Source organism: Rhinoderma darwinii, unplaced genomic scaffold (genome assembly GCF_050947455.1).
Source record: "Rhinoderma darwinii isolate aRhiDar2 unplaced genomic scaffold, aRhiDar2.hap1 Scaffold_73, whole genome shotgun sequence".
NCBI lineage: Eukaryota > Metazoa > Chordata > Amphibia > Anura > Rhinodermatidae > Rhinoderma > Rhinoderma darwinii.
The window spans coordinates 986780-1007221 of record NW_027464291.1 but is presented as its reverse complement, the minus strand read 5'-3'; the positions used below and the strand labels follow the sequence as shown (position 1 = coordinate 1007221).

General features: G+C 44.5%; 2 long non-coding RNA genes across 2 annotated transcripts in view; one reads left to right on the top strand and one right to left on the bottom strand.

The window, feature by feature from the left end:
* Positions 1 to 11685: 11685 nt before the first annotated feature.
* LOC142729639 (uncharacterized) lies at positions 11686 to 17203 on the top strand. The gene is made up of 4 exons (XR_012878402.1): positions 11686 to 12835; positions 12975 to 13159; positions 14245 to 14339; positions 16731 to 17203. It is a non-coding gene; the product is annotated as an uncharacterized LOC142729639 (long non-coding RNA).
* LOC142729640 (uncharacterized) overlaps positions 16538 to 20442 on the bottom strand; it is a 222291-nt gene continuing 218386 nt past the window's right edge. Inside the window, exons 6-7 of the long non-coding RNA XR_012878403.1 lie at positions 17302 to 17402; positions 16538 to 17171 (exon numbers count right to left, since the gene is read on the bottom strand). This is a non-coding gene — a long non-coding RNA (uncharacterized LOC142729640). The remainder of the gene's footprint in view (positions 17172 to 17301; positions 17403 to 20442) is intronic.

Below are 20442 nucleotides of genomic sequence, written 5' to 3'. Positions count from 1 at the left end.
AGAGGCCAAATAAATGGTACCTAGATGAAGACCATAGAAATGGTTCCCGAGTAAGGACTGTATAAATAGTGCCCGAGGACCACTGAAATGGTGCCTGCGTGTGGCCAAAAACAGATGCCCTAGAAAAGGGTCAAAACAAATAGAGCCCTAAAGAGGCCAAAATAAATGGTACCCAAATGAGGACCATAGAAATGGTGCCCGAGAAAGGACCATGTAAATAGTGCCCGAGGACCACTGAAATGGTGCCTGCGTGTGGCCAAAAACAGATGATGCCCTAGAAAAGGGTCAGAACAAATAGAGTCCTAAAGAGGCTAAAATAAATGGTAATGGATGAGTATAATATAGTGAGTGTGGGTAGGTTTGTGTAAAATGGAAGTGTGTTATTTAGTGAGTGCAAATAAGTATATAATAGATGAGTGTAACTTAGTGAGTTTGGGTAGGTAGGTATATAATGGATGAGTGTAATATAGTGAGTGCAGATAGGTAGGTATATAATGGATGAGAGTAATATAGTGAGTGCAGATAGGTAGGTATATATTGGATGAGTGTAATATAGTGAGTGCAGATAGGTAGGTATATAATGGATGAGTGTAATATAGTGAGTGAAGATAGGTAGGTATATAATGGATGAGTGTAATATAGTGAGTGCAGGTAGGTAGGTATATAATGGATGAGTGTAATATAGTGAGTGCAAAGAAGTATATAATAGATGAGTGTAAATTAGTGAGTTTGGGTAGGTAGGTATATAATCGATGAGTGTAATATAGTGAGTGCAGATAGGTAGGTATATAATCGATGAGTGTAATATAGTGAGTGCAGATAGGTAGGTATATATTGGATGAGTGTAATATAGTGAGTGCAGGTAGGAAGGTAGGTATATAATGGATGAGTGTAATATAGTAAGTGTGGGTTAGTAGGTGTATGTCACGTAGTGATGGAGGTATGTGGTGATGGCCAGGAGCCAGAGGACGTCATGTAGAGGTAAGTATATGGCAGCCGCAGAGAGCCTTATGCCCCCTCTTTTTAGCCTTGTGGGGAAAGTGAAGACAACATTTCCAGAGGAGAGATGAAGCATGATCATTTTCCTCAGGTTCCCAAGATTTCTCCTCAGACCAAAGTTTTTCTAATTGACCAGGTACCGGAGCTTCCCTCTGGACCTCTTGGTGCCCAGAATCCCGTTGACTTCATACTCTCTATCAGGAGTGGAGGAAGCAGTAGAACGAGGAAACTTCTTGGATAAGTGATTCCGGAACAGAGACTTGGGAAGAGGCACATGAAAACATTTGGGAGTTTTCAAAGACTGTGGGAGTCGGAGCTTGTAGAAAACCAAGGATCCAATTTAAAACAGTGGGTCCTCAAACAAATGTGCTTGGTGGATAACTAGGCCTTGTCTCCTGGGTGGAATTGTGGAGGAACTCTATACTTCTTGTATGCATTTCCCTTCAATCGGCCTACTCCTTTACTTATAGACTCCTTGGCCTCCTGCCCTCTGTGCAAGAATTGAGTGAAACTGGCTGCTGGAACTTTGGACAGTGTTGGAACTGGCAGAGGGATTCTTGGATGCTGTCCATAAATCAAGAAAAAAGGTGTGAATTCCCAGGTGTAGTTATTATAAGCAAACTCTGCCCAGGGAAGGAGACTAGTCCAGTCATCTTGAAGTGCGGACACAAAATTGCTGAAAAAGTTTCCCAAAACCTGGTTGAACCATTCCAATTCTCCATTAGATTAATGGTGGTAGGCGGAAAGAAAATCCAACTTAACTTCAAACAACTTGCAGAGTGGCCTTTAGAACTTTGAAGTAAATGTCACTCCTCTATCGGACACGATATGCTTAGGGAGTCATCGCAGACGAAAAATGTGTTTACTGAAGAGATTAGACAGACTTTTAGCAGAAGAAAGGCCGGTCAGAGGAATAAAGTGTGCCATCTTCAAAAAACAGTCAACTACGAACCAGATTACAGTACAACCAGAGCAACTTGGTAAGCCTAGTCCAACCTGCTTGATGAGGGTTTAGTTTATATGCCGTTTGCAGATACAATACATTTTTGTGATCGGTGTAGACAGTGATGGCATAATGAGCACCTTCTAGCAAACGTCTCCATTCTTCAAGAGCTAATTTTATGGCCAAGAGTTCCTGATCTCCAATGCCATCATTTTTCTGGGTAGGGGACAAGGCATTGGAGAAGAATCCACAGGAAAGCGTTTTTGCTTTATAATTTTTTTGAAAAAGAACAGCACGCACTCCTTACAGATGAGACCTGCTTCTCCAAGATGGAGGTTTTACTGTAGTCCGGTCCATGGAGAACTAAGGCAGGGGAGAAGGCCTGTTTAAGGCTGAGGAAAGCAGAAACAGCTTTAGAAGTCCGAATTTTGGCAATGAAACCCATTTTGGTGATAGCAGAGATGGGTGCCACCAGGTAAGAAAATTTAGGAATTAATTGTCGATCATAATTAGTAACTTCAGGAAGTCGTTGTATGGCTTTGAGTCCATGGGGACTAGACAATTTAAGTACTGCTGGATCTATTTGAATTCCTTGATCAGAGATATATCCTACAAAAGACAGTCTGGATCACTCAAAAAGCAATTTTTTAAGCTTGGCATATAGATGATTCTCTGTAAGTCGGTGCAGAACAAGACTCTATTGCTTGCGATGAGTATAGTGGTCTAGGGAGAAAACAAAAATGGCATCCAAATATAACAAAACACAGCCGTATAACAGATCTTGCAAAATGTCGTTAACATGTTCTTGAAAGACAGCCGGGGGATTTCTGAGACCAAAAGGCACAATTAGATATTCATGGTTTCCATCTCTAGTGTTAAACATGATTTTTCCCTCATTCCCTTCACAGATGTGAATCAAATTGTAAGTACCACGTAAGTCTAGCTTGGTGAAAATCTTAGCACCTTGCAGTCAGTCAAAGAGCTTGGAAATGAACGTGTTTTTTTTTTTTATCGTGATTTCATTACGACCTCGGTAGTTAATACAGGGCCTGTTCATCCTTGATGCGGTCTGCCAGACCTTTCCAAAACATAGCGACAAGAGAATCAATGTTCCACTGTAACTCTGTGGATAATGTGCAAAACTGGATTGCATATTGTCCTACTGGAGTAGTGACGAAGAAGCAGATGATGACTTTTTTAAAAGTCGTGAAAAATTCTTGGATAACAAAGATGATGGGTTTTTCCTTTTCCATAGAGGTGAAGCCCAGGCCTGCGCCTCACCAGACAGTAGAGACAAGATGTTGGCTACCTTAGCGTGGTCGGAAGCTAATTGCTGCGCTACTAGCTCAAAACGGATTGTGCATTGATTTAATCCTCTACAAGGCTTGGAGTCGCCTTTGTAACGTGGAGGAGTTGTTGGAAGATGCAATCCAGGACTGAAGGCAGCAAATTGAGGAGGTGGCGATTGCGCCCCAGCAGCAGATAAAACACTTAAATGTGAAGAAACATTTTGTAATAACTGATACAATTGATACTAGCGGACACGTTGCCTGAAATGGTGTCGAAAGTTCTCTAGGATCTGGTTGACCCTCTCCACTTGGCCATTGAACTGTGGATGGTATTCAGAAGAAAGATCTGACTTGACTTCCAGCAGGCCACACAGAGCTCTCCAAAATCTTTAGGTGAACTGTACACCGTGGCCTGAAACAATATGATGGGAAAGAACATGCAGGCGAAATATATGCTGTATAAAGAGACCGGCAAGATGAGGAGCAGAAGGCAAACAAGACAAAAGACCAAAATGTGCCATTTTGAATAAGCGATCTACCACCGGCCAGATGGTATTGCATTTGGATGAAAGGAGTAGATCCCTCACAATGTCCATCGCAATATGTTGCCACAGAGAATCAGGGACTGGAAGAGGTAGAAGAAGACCAGGTGGTCTGGACTTGGAGGTCTTGTTCTGGGAGCAGAAGGAACAGGAAGCCACATAGTCCTGAACATCCTGGACCATGGCTGGCTACCAAAATTGATGAGAAATGAGCTCTCTGGTTTTACGCACTCCTGCGTGACCGGCCAGTTTAGGGTTATGTCCCCAGGAAAGCACTGTCCTTCTTCTGGCTGAGGGAACAAAGGTTTTACGATGATGGATATCCTTCAGTAGGACCGGAGCCACCAGAATGATGCGAGAAGGATGGATATAATATGTTTCACTTGATCAGAGTCATCAAATCACCGAGACAGATTCGGATATTACATCGCTGAAAGGTTTGGCCTCAGCTTACTTGTCCTTAAACACCCACAGCTCATTTCTCAAATTGAAATACATGTCTCAGTGGGAGACGGATATGGGTCGGGAGTTCTCAGAGGAGGACTGGAGGGCTGCTTTACATCACTCTCATAGGATATCCAAATGTGTCAATCATATAGAAGCCGTTAGGAAAATTCAGTTTCGTTGGTACCTCACACCTGTTACAACATATGCAAGCCAGGGCTTCTCCTTTGTGTTGGAGGGAATGTGGAGCAAGGGGCACATTATTTCATCTATGGTGGACATGTAAATCAGTCTACCCATTCTGGAAGCGTATCTTCCGCTACATATCAGAATTAATGGGAGCAGAACTTTTACCTTCCCCTGCATTGGCTTTAACTGATATGCAGATGGATGAGATACCTTTAGAATATAGGTGGCCAATAAGCCATATTCTTATCGCTTCCAGATTCCATATAGCCAAGAGATGGAAAACAGCTGAGGCTCTGAATCTCTCGGAGGTGCTAAACAGGGTTTATCTTCACTTCTATTACGTATTGCACTTTGCTACATCTAAAGGTTATAGGCAGAAGTGTTTGTCTCAATGGGCCCCTTGGACGGAGTTACCCCATGTTCAACTTCTGCTCCGCAAGAACTCTGTCACTCTGTGAATGTATCTGTGCTAACTTATACATGGTTTTCGTATCCTGCATCATCCTGTTCCTTTTTGACATCTCATATGTATAATTGCTTGTATTTATCACCACCACTCTTTGTATGTCTGTTTTCATGTTTGTTTGTCTGTTAATATGTCAGTATGTCAACGTCCGAGGCACGTTTCTGATATCTAAAGGTGAAAGCTTTTTCTGTGTTCTGTATACAACACTGTGAGACTGTATCATTGGGATGTTGTATACTTTTGTATTGTACTTTGGAAAAATAAAAACCAAGTTAATTTCAATTCACCGAGACAGAGCGTCAGCCTTAGTATTCCTTTCGGCAGGACGGAAATGTAACAAAATTTCAAATCAGGCAAAGAAGAGCGCCCACCTGGCCTGGCGCGGATTCAACCGCTGAGCGGTCTGTAGATAGACCAAATATTCGTGGTCTGAAAAGAATTACAGGATGCATGACCCCTTCTAGCAGATGTTTCCACTCTTCCAATGCCAATTCAATGGCCAGAAGCTCCTGATCTCTAAGAGTAATTCTTCTCGGCAGGAGAAAATAACTAGGAGAAGAAGCCGCAGGTGACAGTCTTGCCGGTAAGACCTTTTTGCGTCAGGTCTGCACCTGCATCGATAGTAGAGGCATCCACCTCAAAGAAGAATTGCTTGGAGATGTCCGGATGCTGCAATATAGGGGCGGCAGAGACAGACTGAGTTGAAGAAATGCCAATTTGGTCTCTTGGGTCTCATTTTTGGCATTCACTCCTTTCTTTGTAAGAGCTGAAATAGGCGCCAGTAATGAAGAGTAGTGGGGAATAAACTGCCGGTAGAAATGTGCAAATCCCAGAAAGCGTTGAATTGCACGGAGACCCTGAGAACAAAGCCAGTTCAACACAGCAGATGTTTTGTTGGTGTCCATCTTCAATCCCTGGTCAGAGACTATATAATCTAGAAAGGGAAGGGAGGATTTCTGGAAGACCCACTTCTCCAACTTTGCACAGAGCTTATTCTCCAGCAACCGTTGAAAGACCTGTCGAACACGTTTCCAATGTGTAGTCAATGCGGGTGAGAAAATCTTGATGTCGTCTAGATACATCACCACATTGACATATAACGGATCCCGGTGGATGTCGTTAACTTGCTTATCATTGCTTTGCATCAAAAGAGCCTTACAGGCAAGGACATTGCTGCTTGTAAGATTACCCAAAATGAACCATTTATCGGATCATCCAGTACTTCAAGGAGAGAGGTTCATTTGCTATGAAGAAGGCTTCAGGGTGTCCATGAAATTCCAGCAAGTACCAGGACCTTCTCCTAAAGAGGATTCAGCTATGGGATCGGTTCAGCAGCAGTTCAGCGCTTCCTCAGACATCTGTCAGTGCATCTGCACGCACAGTGAGGTGAAGGCTTTTGGAGGCTGGACTGGTGTCAAGAAGAGCTGCAAAGAAGCCACTTCTCTCCAAGAAAAACATCAAGGACAGACTGACATCCTGTTTTAAGTATATTGATTGGACTGCAGAGGACTGGGGTAAAGTTATTGTAACGCTGGCGGCAGGTCCCTCTCCTGCCAGTGGTCTCCGTCGCTGGATCCTGTACCTTGCTTGACAGCCTCCTCCACCACGAGGTCGCTAACGTCCACTGATGTCTCCTGCTCACGGCAGCCGGATACCAAGTGCGCGCTGGCCCAGGCCGTTTCTTAAAGGGCCAGCATGTAAGTATATAATGGATGAGTGTAATATAGTGAGTTCAGGTAGGTATATAATGGATGAGTGTAATATAGTGAGTGCAGGTATGTATATAATGGATGAGTGTAATATAAAGAGTGCAGGTAGGTATATAATGGATGAGTGTAATATAGTGAGTGCAGGTAGGTATATAATGGATGAGTGTAATATAATGAGTGCAGGTAGGTATATAATGGATGAGTGTAATATAGTGAGTGCAGGTAGGTATATAATGGATGAGTGTAATATAATGAGTGCAGGTAGGTATATAATGTATGAGTGTAATATAATGAGTGCAGGTAGGTATATAATGGATGAGTGTAATGTAGTGAGTGCAGGTAGGTATATAATGGATGAGTGTAATATAATGAGTGCAGGTAGGTATATAATGTATGAGTGTAATATAATGAGTGCAGGTAGGTATATAATGGATGAGTGTAATGTAGTGAGTGCAGGTAGGTATATAATGGATGAGTGTAATATAATGAGTGCAGGTAGGTATATAATGGATGAGTGTAATATAGTGAGTGCAGGTAGGTATATAATGGATGAGTGTAATATAATGAGTGCAGGTAGGTATATAATGGATGAGTGTAATATAATGAGTGCAGGTAGGTATATAATGTATGAGTGTGATATAATGAGTGCAGGTAGGTATATAATGGATGAGTGTAATGTAGTGAGTGCAGGTAGGTATATAATGGATGAGTGTAATATAATGAGTGCAGGTAGGTATATAATGGATGAGTGTAATATAATGAGTGCAGGTAGGTAGGTATGTCAGTAATACACTGCAGAATTAAGGCGGGATTCACACGACAGGGTTTCCCGGCCGGGTGCCGGCTGTTCATAAATCGGCCGGCACCCGGCTGCATTAGGAATAATAGACCCCTAATGGGGCTATTCACACGACCGATTTTTTGACGGGCCAGGAAAACCGGCCGTCAAAAAATGGGACATGCCCTATATTCGGCCGGGTACCCGGCCGCCCGGCTCCCATAGAAGTCTATGGGGCCGGGTAATACACGGCCATCACCGGAATGTGTCCCGAGTGATGGCCGGGTCAACCGTCACTCGCGCACTCTCTCCTCCTCACAGTGCAGAGTGCATGTGAGGAGGAGGAGTTGATGCCATTCGGACGAATGGCTACGCTGGTGATACTGTGTGGCAGGGTCGGGGTGTACAGCAGGTGGAAGGGAGCGCTGCGCTGGCTCCCTTCCCCTGCTTGTTACGGTTCCCGTAAAAACACAGCCAGCGGTCAGGGTCCTTAAAACCCGAGCCATAGACTTTTTACGGCTCGGGTTTTAACTTGCTGCCCGCGCGATCGGGCAGCTGAATGTCGGGTCTCCGGCTGTCCGTGACTGCCGGGGACCCTGAGGAGAGGATAGAAGCAGCTTTCACTGCTTCTGTCTTCTACGATGTCTTTTTACACAATGCTCAATGAACGCTGTGTATAGGAATAGAGACAGCAGCAGCAGCGGCGCTGTCTCTATTCCTCCCGGTGATCATGTGACTGGTCACATGATCGCCGGGTGCCGTTAGTGACAGACTGCTGCTGGGTCTTACTAGACCTAGCACAATCCTATTAGTGACAATCGTCACTGTGAGAGGGCTGATTTCCCCTGTAACTGGGGCTGCTGTGCAGCTCCAGTTACAGGGAAAAACATGGTGTAAAAGAAAGAAAAAAAATATTAAAAGTTCCAAAAAGGTCTTTTTTGACCTTTGAGGGACAGAACATAATAATAAAAAAATAAGTAAAGTGCAAAAAATTAATCCGATTAAAAAACGGTCAGGGAAAAAACCGGATGCAAATCGGGTCCAAATCGGCCGGTAAAAACAGCAACACGGCCCGGAACGGAATCGGAACGGATGCAAACCGGCCGGGAAAATCGGCCAAAAACGGCCGATTTTCCCGGCCGACACTCGGACCCTGTCGTGTGAATGAGGCCTAAGGCAGGATTCACACGACCGGGTCGCGCCCGAGCCCGAGTGCCGGCCGGTAAAATCGGCCATTCTGCCCGGACGGTTTGCATAAAGTTTTGCATCCGGGCCGGGCAGATCTGGACAGTGACATCAGCGGCAACTCCTGAAGGGGAATCCCCATGTGTTCGGGGATTCCGCTTCAGGAGTTTCACCTGATGTCACTGCCCAGATATGGACAGAGACATCAAGCGCTCTGTCCAGGAGCGGAATCCCCGAAAACACGGGGATTCCGCTCCTTCAAGGAGCTAAAGTGCGGCTAGCACATAGCAGAGCGGGGAGATACCTCCCTGCTCTGCGATAGTGGCGTCGCTGCAGTAGTAGCAGCCGCAGCAGCTGCTAGCGGCGCCATCGAAGGTGTCGCCGGGCCAGTGTGCTTTTAAAACAAGCAGGGGAAGGGAGCCAGCGCAGCGCTCCCTTCCACCTGCTGTACACCCCGGCCCTGCAACACAGTGTACAGCGATGCCATTCGTCAGAATGGCATCAACTCCTCCTCCTCACATGCACTCTGCGCTGTGAGGAGGAGGAGATAGAGCGCAAGCGCCGGAAAACCCGGCCATCACTCGGCACACATCCCGGTGATGGCCGGGTATTACCCGGCCCCATAGACTTCTATGGGAGCCGGGCGGCCGGGTACCCGGCCGAAGATAGAGCATGTCCTATTTTTTGACGGCCGGTTTCCCCGGCCGTCAAAAAATCGGTCGTGTGAATAGCCCCATTAGGGGTCTATTATTCCTAATGCAGCCGGGTGCCGGCCGATTTATGAACGGCCGGCACCCGGCCGGGAAACCCTGTCGTGGGAATGAGGCCTAACGCAGCATGTGATTACGATTTTTATAAATATTATTCACTTGTATTAAATAGATTTCTACTACATGTAAACATAAAGGTTTTCTATATTTTCTTTGCTATCTTTTCTCTACCCCACATGGCCACTCTATGGTGATGCAGGTGGGGGCGCTATTTCACTGTTTACCTCCGGCAGCAGAAGGGCGAGGTGCAGCCCTGCCACACAACAACAATCCTGGTTCCGCAGTAGAATGTTCAGTTTTTTTGGTGTAAACTTTTTGCATAGATTTTCATTGTAGGATCTGTACAAAGTGGAGCTGCCAGGAGATCGGAGACTTGATGAGATGGACGCATGCAGCTCCCGTCAGGAACATACTGGTTAGGTGAGTAGTCCCACCTCATAATATCCATGAAAAATGGAACTAAATAGGTATTGGACAAATATCAAACTATCACTGCCAGGCAAAAAACTTTAAAACAGAATTTGTAATAAATATTAACTGTAAAAAAAATAATCAAATACCAATTTAATTTTACTACAAAACACATAGCACCTCGATCAGTGGTACAAGCATCTTTGGGGTACTCCAGCGGGTAGAGTTCATAGAACAGGGTATAATACTAGTAATACCAGTTCAGTATCAGGGCATAATAAATGAGTAGTCCCACCTCCCCTTTCTCATCCATATTAGGCTCTGTTCACATCTGCGTTGGGGTCCCGTTCTGACGTTCCGTCGGAGGTTTCCGTTAGAACGGGACCCTGAGCAGACACCGACGAAAACCAGGGGTTTCCGTTTCCATCACCATTGATTTCAATGGTGACGGAGCCGGTGCCCGTGGTTTCCGTTTGTCTCTTTTGTGCTCCGGACCCTTCGTTTTGCCGGAAGCAATAGCGTAGTCGACTACTGAAATCAATGATGATGAAAACGGAAACCCCTGGTTTCCGTCGGTGTCAGTTTGTGTCTGCTCGGGGTCCTGTTCTGACGGAAACCTCTGACGGGAACGTCAGAACGGGACCCCAATGCAGATGTGAACAGAGCCTTAGGGCATGACCAGACGTGGCGGAATTGCTCTGCAATTCCGCTGCGGATAGTCCGCAGCGGAAATCCGCAGCGTACACGTTTCTCCATTGCTTTCCACAGCTTTTTAGTTGGGTTCGTTTACACGTTGCGGACAATTCTGCGGAGCATAGGCTGTGGTGCGGAATTTGGTGTCCGCAGCATACACTGGCTGTTGCGGACGTGTAGCGGACTTGTTGCGGACTCATTGCGCAATTTCTCCATTGACTTCAATGGAGAGTGAAAATTCCACAATGAAGTCCGCAGATGTTATGTGTGCTGCGGAGCGTACTGGTTTTACTAACATGATAGTTCTTATAGTTCTTCATTCTGGCTAAACCTATGTATCTCTAGATCTACAGCCAGACTGAGGAAGTCAATGGGGCTCCCGTAATTACGGGTGATTACGTGTGTGCACCCGTAATTACAGGAGCGTTAATAGGCGATGTCAGTAAATAGTCACTGTCCAGGGTGCTGAAAGAGTTAAACGATTGGCAGTAACTGTTTCAGCACACTGGACAGTGACATCCGATCACAATATACATCAGCCTGTAAAAAAAATAGAAGTTCATACTTACCCATAACTCCCTGCTTCTTCCTCCAGTCCGGCCTCCCGGGATTACGTTTCAGTCCAAGTGACGGCTGCAGCCAATCACAGGCCAATCACAGGCTGCAGCGGTCACATGAACTGCCGCGTCATACAGGGAGGTCGGGCTGGATGTCGAAAGAGGGACGCGTCACCAAGACAACGGCCGGGTAAGTATGAATTTCTTTTTCTTTTACTAGGGAAAGGGCTGTCCCTTCTCTCTATCCTGCACTGATAGAGAGAAGGGAAGCCCTTTCCCTCTCAATACGCAACGGCCAGTCCGCATCAATTTAATGCCCATTTTAGGCAAAGCCGCGACAGAATCTGCAACGCAGATTGTGTGCGGCATTGATGCGGACAGTGTATGCAGAACTCCGCCACGTCTGGTCATGCCCTTAGACTGTCACACAGAAACCTCTGCATGTTCTTTATATCCACAATTTCTAGTTATAATCCCTCCTCATCGGGCTGCAGCGGCCAAACCGCAGGAGAAGTGGGGGGTGTGAACATAATCTTAGGCAGCCTTGGCTGGAATTACAGCTGTGATTGGATAGAGTAGGTCACATGTGGACACGAAGTCCCTGTTTACACACCAAGTTTTTTGCAGGTGGAAAAATCTGCCTCAAAATTCCTTCTGCCGCTTTTTTTACGCATTTTTCGACCACGGCCATTGAGCACCGCAGGCAAAAATGCTGCGAAAACCATTTTCTTTGCCTCCCATTGATGGCAATGGGAGGTCAGAGACGGAAACGCTTGAAGAAAGGGCTTGACGCTGCTTTTTCCTTTGAGTGTTTTTTTCTCGTGGGAAAAACGCCTCTGCATCCCATTGAAATCAATAAGATTAGTTTTCGGACGTTTTTTGGTGCGGTTTTCGATGCGTTTTCCACTTAAAAAAACGCTCCAAAAAAACTCTGTGTGAACTAGGCCTAATATTTCTCCATATATTACATGTGGCTTTTGCAGCATATTTGGCTGTGCATCCTTTGCATTACAATCTACTGCAGATTGTTACTGCTGCAAGTTTATGCAGTTTTCTAGAACCCTATTCACATTCATACTTTATGTGTCAATTTGACCATGGAAATCTGCAATAAATATGTAACATGTGAACATAGACTTAGGAGCTACACGTGATGTTTCAGGCTACATTTACACACTGCAACCAGGTTACATCACACTTGTCTTCTCTCCCAGATTGTCCTGGAGACTTCCAAACTAGGGAAGATCTTACATGATGTAGCTGCATAAAGGAAGGCACTCTGCTGGGACTATTTGTGAGGGGGAACTCTGCTTGTAGTGGTTATTGGGGGCAGTCTGCTGGCACTAATTATTGGAGGCACTTTGCTGGCAATATGGTTTATTGAGGGGTCTCTGCTGGTAGTGTTGTTTATGAGGGGGCAGTATACTGGCACTGTGTAAGGGACAATACTCTGCTGGCACTGTATGAGGGCACTCTGCTTAGTCTAATGATGGGGTCGCTCGCTGATAACTGAGGCTTCTTAGCTGTCCTTATCGGTGGGGTTTACATAGGAAAGAAATTCTCAAACCACATCTCAAATCTCCCTGTAGTTGATTCTAAAAACAGACAAGTACGGCTCAGAAAAACGGCTGCAAACAAATAACCATTGATGTGAATGGAAATAAACAAAATGTTTTTTGCTTTCTGCGATTATTATTGACATGTTTTATAAGACATGTTGCATCTCGTGTTATACACAGCAGGAGGCAACAGCACACGTCTTATCACACAGGAAGAGGAAATACATCAGAAAGGGAAACGGGAAGAGGAAGAGCAGCCATGTCATACAGGAAATACAGGGAAGTGACATCATCACAGGAGGTAACGTATATCCTGTGTGCAGGGACCCCAGAAATATGATGACACTGACGTATCAGGGCTGATACATAGTAATGTTATGTTAATGTTATGTTATTATATATCATTACGTGTGTGTTTAGGCTGTGCTTATATATGTTAGTAGGTCGGACCAGAAGGATCGCGTGTTCTGTATACAAGCTCCAGATAAGAAGAACATGGATCAGCACATCAACACCAGCACTCCTGGGACTGCGCTCCAACCACACAGCATTTCATCCGGAGGATCGACTGTTCCGTAGTCCAAAACGTCACTTCTCGGGTTCTATTCCTACAATGGGGGAAAAAGTCAGTTACATATTTTCAGTAATTATTGTTACAATATCTCCATTAAGGAAATCTCATGTATGGAATATTTTTTTGTATCACCTTAACTTCTGGTTACACCTGAAATGCCCTATAAGGGTATTTAGATATCATAGAGGGGGGTATCACGCTGGAGACCCTCTCTATGACCCAAATGGAAGCTCTGCGCCACCTCTGTCCAGAGGCTGTGTGTGGTATTGCAGCTTTTCTGTATTGAAATGTATAGGGCTAAGCTGTCCACACACCGCACATCACCTGTGGACAGGTGTGGCTCTGTTTTTGGAAGACATCAGCTCTATTTTTCTAATTATGTACAACCCCTTTAATTACATAATCTCTTTAGAGGGTTTTCTCCATCTCAGACGTTTATGTGATATCCACCTATGCGCATGCACGCAGCTCTCTCCGTTCTGTACTATGGGAGTTACGCAAATAGTTCAACAGCGCTCAGCTGTTTCCGAAACTTCCATAGAACAGAATAGAGAGAGGGACGTGCAAGGCCTTTCCCAAGTCATTCTCCACCTGGAATCAGCAGCCATTAGACGGGACAGGGATCTGGGAACAAAGCAGGACAGGGTCAGGGAGAGACCTCCGTTTTCCACATAGGTGTGAGTCCCAGAGAAATAGTAAGATGGGAGTACCCCTTTAAATAAAACTTCTTAGTGATGATCCATTTTCTTAAGGTGTTTAATTAAACTATGGACAGTGAGGTCGAAGAACCGGCACCCAAAATATCTATACTGGAGTGACATGCCTGTTACTAACGCTGTATACAAGCTCCCCCCGTATAACAGACAGGGCCCTCACTGAGACTTTGTAGGGGCTCCTAGAGACAAATATATATTGATGTACAGACATTTTCCCCTCCGTTATTGTGCAGCACGACCTCCCCACATATAACAGGCAGGACCCTCACTGACCCCCTGGACAGACACATAGGCCTGAATATATTTATATCTTTATATTTTCCATTATTCACCTGCAGGAAATGTTATTTTTAGAAATGGGGAGAAATACTTGGAATTGTGTTTTTTTTAGTTTCTGATGTTATTTTTGTTACTTCTCAGGTATAAGGAGAAAAGTAACCGGCACATACAAGATGAGACGTGGATGAAGATGTGCGGAGGACTGTACCCCACCGGGAAAGAGCGGGCTGTCACTGGTATTACCATGGGGCAGATTTACTAAGGCCTCATGCACACGACCGTAGTGAGGGGCATTGACCGTGACTTACGGCTCGTACGTCCGCGGAGTGTCACCCACGGCCACCCTCAAATCGCGGGCCGTGCATATGACCGCGTGCATTGTTTTCTATGAGCCTGTACCGCAAAACACGACCGTAATAAGACATGTCCGTTGTTTTTGCGGTCCAGGTTCCTGGGCAATGCATGGACCGTGGAAACCAAGGTCGTATGCATGGGTCCATTGAAATGAATGGGGTCGCAATTCACCTGCAGATTTGCGGGTGAATTGCGGCCGCAAAAATAAGTTAGTGTGCATGGGGCCTAAAACTATCTGAGTTTTACACAGTGTAACTGATACAAGGAAGTCAGAAATTGCGCCAAATTTATCACAGTGGTGCACGATGTATGATAGATTTTGCTAGACATGTTAGACACTTTTCTCTTCCTTATACCACCTCTTGGTTGGCTTAGTTTAAGACACGCCCCTTTATTCTAGGCCACGCCCCTTGTCAAGCACGCCGCAAAATGTGTCTAAAACAATTAATAAATATGGCGCACAACGTGTACGCCATAATTCTGGCTCAATTTGAATAGTAAATCTGCCCTACTATAAATGTAATATAAATTTGGGGTTAGTATTCAGGGCATATTCCCTATTTAAAGAATTGATAAGAGTCGGGAATCCTTCAGCTTAGTCCATTCTCTCTACTATCAGTCAGTACAGGGAGTAGTAGTACATATAAAACATTACATTGTCACCATGTCAGCTTTATTCTGCCTGCACTGACAGCACAAAGTCTTCATGGTGACTGCAGGACTGGAAGTCAAGGACCACCTCTATGATGTCCGCGGGACCTAATAGGGATATGGCTCTTTTTCCATTTATTTGTTGTTGTACTGTAATGAGAATATTATTTACATGCAGTATTTATTGCTAGGGGTATTTTTTTTTCTGAAAATTCTATAAAGAGCAAGTGGTGTAGGATTGGTTCAGACTGGTGACATCAAGACACAAATGTGACCTCAAGAATTCGTCAATGAGCTGATAATCCCGGTGCCAATTCTGGCTGCAAGTAATATATAAAGGGGCACACCTACCTCAAGTACTGGCACAGTATAAGGTCATCAGGGTGACTGCAGGACTGGAATTAACGCTCTTTTATGAAAAGTGTGTTTTGCAATGTTCAGCACATGGCAGCTTTGTGTATATAGTAGTATATAGACCCTACTGCACTGATTCTTCATACTATACCCTAATAGAGCATAGTTGACAATATTTGGAATTTCTTTCTAGGGACACTTCGGTTTCAGATGGATTGAGACAGGACTTGACAGGGCGTACCTTTGACAGAACGTGGTTCATTGGGCATGGCTTGTCATGGGGCAGGGTTAGTGAGAATACACTTTGTGTACCAGATATTCCCTGTATTCTGTCCTCACTATAAAAACATTGCAGTAAGGACAGTATAGAGGGAGGGTATCGCCTGCAGAAGTGATCTAAGTAAGTATGGCACGTGACCACTGTGGCCAGTGATTGACTAGTTCGATCATGTGCCGATACGGGACATCACTGGTCCAGCCTATGTAAACAGGCCGGCAGGGGATTGTGAACCGCCGGCACTGGAGCCGCAGAGAATTAGAAGGTGGGTATTTGCTAAATGGTGCAATTTTCAGTTTGAATTACAATTTTTATAAAGCCTGGAAAACCCCTTTAATACCAAACCCTAAAATGTATTCAGACCCCCGGACAAATCCCCTTTATGTACTTCCCGCTCCTTCAGCAGCTCTGGGTCCCAATCGGCTCCGGACCCCAGCTCTGCTGGCTGAGCCAGGAGCTGTTAGTGATATTGGCCTTTACATATTGGAGTAATCCAATAGATAACAGCCAATTTTTTAAATAAAATCCTGCGATGTAGTTTGGGTGGGCACTGCGCCTTTGATTGCATGACACATTTTTCTTGGAGTTCCCCTTTAAAAATTGGTAAGCGGCGGGTAACACAAATACTTCACACGTGGACAGTAAAGTAAAACCCATTTTATTTTGACTGTATTTCTGGACCGGACTGGTCCGGGACTAAACTTGACTGGTCCCTTCGTCAGGTTAAGATCAGATAAAGGGACAAGTCGTGCCAGAAACGCGTATTTAAATAAAATTCTACCATCGCTTGGCGCCCTATCTGTCCCCGTTTTGAAACCTTTGTGTTAACCGCATCTTAGTTGAGCAGATTTACTTGTGAATTTTGTATCTTAGTTGAACATAGAACGCACTATCTACCTACCTGGCAGATAAAGGGTCTTGGTGTGGGTCACGGGGAATATCTTCAAGAGAGCAACTCTTCACTAGGACATTTTATTTATTCTTGTTTCAGAACTGAAGGGAATGTACCGTACAACATCAGCAGGAGGAAGCCCTGGTGTCGAGAACGTCAGCCATGGAAAGGGATGTGCCAGATCAAGGTCTCTACGCTAAAGAGGCAGCAGATATGAACCACTAATGTCCATCTAAGAATGCCGGAACGTCATCCGTCCACACCTCCTCCTTCCCATCCCCCACTGTCCAGAAGGGGTTTTTAAGGTCCATCCAATTAAAAGACAACTGTCCAGAAGTCTTTGAAAATGAAGCCTTGTCCATGATTCGCAGGGCTGCGGTGAAGTACAATGGTTTTGGGTGTTTAATGGCAAGTCTCTTCAGATGCCCGGCAATGGACTGCCTCCCCTCGTCCTGTTTGGTAGGGTCTCTGCACTCCCTTTCCTGTAGAACAGCTGCCTCTACAGATTCCCAAGGCCATCCATATTTTTTTCCTGTCTGGCTGATAGCAACACATGTCAATAAAAACATATCTCAATGTATTTATTGTATTTCTAATAAAAATGGATAGACAAATACATAAAAATAATTTGTTTTAATTCCAAAGAACTATCATAAAATCTATATTATACCTGTGTAATCAATTGTGGACATGGTCACTGATTCATTGAAGTCCAGCAAAGAAATCCCCCAGCCTGAGACATACTGTACTCCGTGTCAGAAGAACAAGAAGCTACAAAAAGAGAGACAACTGCATCCAGTCGATGTTCTTATCAACAAAGAGGTTCACAAGGTGAGAAGACTAATTGACATTTTTTTTCAAGGTATTACTCTAGGGAGCGCTCCTGTTATCATCTTTGTCTCACACTGTATTTTCCTAAGGTACTGTATACATTTCACTCATTAATGCCGACCTAGCCAAGTGAGCACACAACAAACTAAGCCTGCGCACCCAAATAGAGTACCAACCATCTACACATCATTCCAATAAAGGAGTTTTGCCTTTGCACAGCGCTCCAAGGGGAGCACAATACAACTTCAATACTGCAAATACCTAACCTGAACGTCACATCTGCACCTTCCTCTTCTCTTTTGAAGATGTTAGTGTACAGAGTAGTAGGGGAATTGACCAGACATGATGTGCTGCCTCGTGGACTGTCCTATATTTCCAGAGCGAAGGAAAGATAGGTGGTCTGGCCAGTTGTAGACTTCATCCCTAACATCTGACACAGACCAAAATAAGTATTCGGCACTCAAAGCCAAAGTTTTAAGAAATCTCAAGTGCGCCAACTACAGCGGTCAGCCGCCATTCGGAACGAAGCGCCAACTACTGGATGTACCAGCAACCAGAACGGCACAGTGCCTGATGAAGGTCATGTAATGACCGAAGCGTCGCACTAAGCCTCTGGCATCTACAACCACTTGAAAAAAAATCAAGATTTCTTCTTTAAACTTCAGCTTTGTGTGCCAAATACTTATTTTGACTACGATTGGGTTGGGACCCTATTCGTGCACCTACATCGTCCAGTGCGTTCTGAACCACTACTTATCTGACACAGACCATCCTGGAGCTGAATGTCTCTGAGGCTGCTCTTTCAAAGTTGCTAATGTAGCTCATCTGGGCTCCATAGACCCAACCTTTATATATGACTCCTAGAGAAATGGGTTAGTGAAAGAAAAAGGTATAATTCAGATCCTGGAGGCCATTGAGGATGTCAACCTTTGGACCTTGATTGGCATCTACGCCATATTTTCAGAGTAATCCATCAGATGTCTCAAGAAGAACATTTTATGAGGAAAGGACAATGTTGATGAGATTGCAGGTCCTCCTGTTTCTAACTCACATAATTATTACCCAGCATCCAGGTAAATAGTGCATACAAAGTCCAGAAATATAACCAGGCGACTGTCCAGATAAACATTGGATACAGCGCCCAGAAATGGTGCATTGCGCCCCGATAAATATTTCCTTAAAAGGAATGTCCGAGAAATTAAACTAGTTGCATGGAATGTTTTGAAATGAAAAAAACAGCCATTACTCACCTGTTAAATCCCCTGCACCCAAGATCTGGTGGTCAACCCGATGGGTTGATTGAAGAGACTACCCTACGTGGATCGACACCCGCTACAAAATTCTCACCCAAAAATTAAGATATGGAATAGGTTACCCCTTTCTATGGCAGATCGAATAGCCGTAATTAAAATGATAGTATTACCCCAGTTGTTGTATCCATTGATTAACAGTCCCATATGGATAGGAGAAAAGACGTTTAAATGCATAGAAAGATTAACCCCTTCCCGACATTTGTCGTAAGTATACGACATGGAAAGCCAGTGCTTCCCGCAAAATGTCATATACTTACGCCAAATAATTGGCACCGGCTCAGAAGCTGAGTCGGTGCCATCATCGCCGGATCTCAGCTGTATCTGACAGCTGACATCCGGCTGTAATGGCGGGGACCAAAATTAGCTTCGATCCCCGCCATTAACCCCTTCAATGCAGCGTTCAAACGTGATTACTACATTTAACCTGTTTGCAGCTCATTGGAACCACAGCAATGAAATTGCCGGGGTTCCGGTGGCTGCAATAGCAACCGGAGGCCTAATACTGGCCTCCCAGTCTGCCTAGCACGGAAGCCGGTCAAGATCCGTACAGCGGCGGAGCCTGATCGGCTTCCGTAGCCGCCGGCAAGATGGCGCCGACTCAGGAGCTGATCCAGCATCATCAGCGGTGGAGGTCAGCTGTATATTACAGCTGACATCCACATGAAATGGTAGGATCCGATCCCTGCCATTAACCCCTTTGATGCAGCAATCGAAAGCGATTGCTGCATCTTAGCGGTTGCTAGCAGATCGCCAGCCCTGACAGGCAATCAGGACTTGCGACTGCTGCTATGGCAACAGGAGACACAATGACCTCCTGCTCTGCCATTACGGAAGCTGATTAGGCCCCGCCGGGAGGCGAAGCCTAATCGGCTTGCTGTCAGTGAATAACTGACAGATCTAATACATTTCACTACGTAGGTAGTGCAATGTATTAGAAAAAAACTAAAGCTGACAGTTGGACCGTCAAGTCCCCTAGTGGGACTTGAGAAAAAGTGTAAAAAAAAGTATAAAAAAAGTGTCAAAAAAAGTGAAAAAAATAAAAGTTTGAAAACAATAAAAGTTTCAAGTAATAAAATAAAACACAATCGCCCTTTTTCACTTATCAAGTCCTTTATTATTGAAAAATAATAATAAACCATACGTATTTGGTATCGCCGGGACTGTAACGACCTGAGGTATCAAAATATAATATTATTTATTGCACACGGTGAACAACGTAAGAAAAAAACGTACCAGAGTTTCTGTTTTTTGGTCACTTTGACCTACATATATTGGAATAAAAAGTGATCAAAAGTCGCACGTATCCAAAAATGGTACCTATAAAAACTATAGCTCGTCTCGCAAAATACAAGCCCTCATACAGCTCCGTCGACAAAAAAGTAAAAAAGTTATGGTTCTCACAACTTGGCGACAGAAAAAATACATTCTTTTTACAAAAGTAATTTTATTGTGCAAAAAAATGTAAAACATAAAAAAGTGCTAGAAATTAGGTATCGCCAGAATCGTACGGACCCGCAGAATAAAGTTAACATGTAATTTATAATGCTTGGTGAACGCTGTATAAAAAAAACCTAAAAAAAAACTATGCCAGAATTGTATTTTTTTGTTTACCTGGCCTCCCAAAAAATAGGATAAAAGGTGATCAAAAAGTCACATGTACCTCAAAA